This window comes from Bison bison, unplaced genomic scaffold (genome assembly GCF_000754665.1).
Source record: "Bison bison bison isolate TAMUID 2011002044 unplaced genomic scaffold, Bison_UMD1.0 scf7180017864482, whole genome shotgun sequence".
Classification (NCBI taxonomy): domain Eukaryota; kingdom Metazoa; phylum Chordata; class Mammalia; order Artiodactyla; family Bovidae; genus Bison; species Bison bison.
In genome coordinates this window covers 7,426,503-7,427,039 of record NW_011495042.1, presented here as the reverse complement: position 1 = coordinate 7,427,039, position 537 = coordinate 7,426,503, and the positions used below count along the sequence as shown (strand labels likewise).

The 537-nt window shown below is 70.0% G+C and overlaps 1 protein-coding gene across 1 annotated transcript in view; it reads right to left on the bottom strand.

The window, feature by feature from the left end:
- Positions 1 to 537, bottom strand: part of ACAD9 (acyl-CoA dehydrogenase family, member 9) — a 49,851-nt gene that overhangs the window by 2,076 nt on the left and 47,238 nt on the right. The gene's annotated exons all lie outside the window — the stretch shown is intronic.

Here is a 537-nt window from a genome sequence, read left to right as displayed (position 1 = left end):
CCACAGACCGCCCGCTGGAGCTGAGAGCACCAGCCCCTGCCATGGCCACAGCTCGGCAACGCCGCCAACCTCGCCAACCTCCCCTGGCTCCAGGTCGTCTGGACGGCACCGCACGCTCACTCCACCAGGACACGGGCCCACACCCCCCCAGCCCGCAGGCCCCAGTAAAGCACAGTGAGGGGGAGCCGCAGCACTGTTGTGAGCCCAGGCCATCTGGACAGCACCGCACGCTGACTCCACCGGGACACGGGCCCACACCCCCCCAGCCCGCAGGCCCCAGTAAAGCACAGTGAGGGGGAGCTGCCCACACCCCCCCAGCCCGCAGGCCCCAGTAAAGCACAGTGAGGGGAGCCGCAGCACTGTTGTGAGCCCCAGTGAAGCACAGTGAGGGGGAGCCGCCCACATCCCCCCAGCCCGCAGGCCCCAGTGAAGCACAGTGAGGGGGAGCCGCCCACACTCCCCAGCCCGCAGGCTCCAGTGAAGCACAGTGAGGGGGGGCCGCAGGCTGTTGTGAGCCCAGGTCATCTGGACGGCACC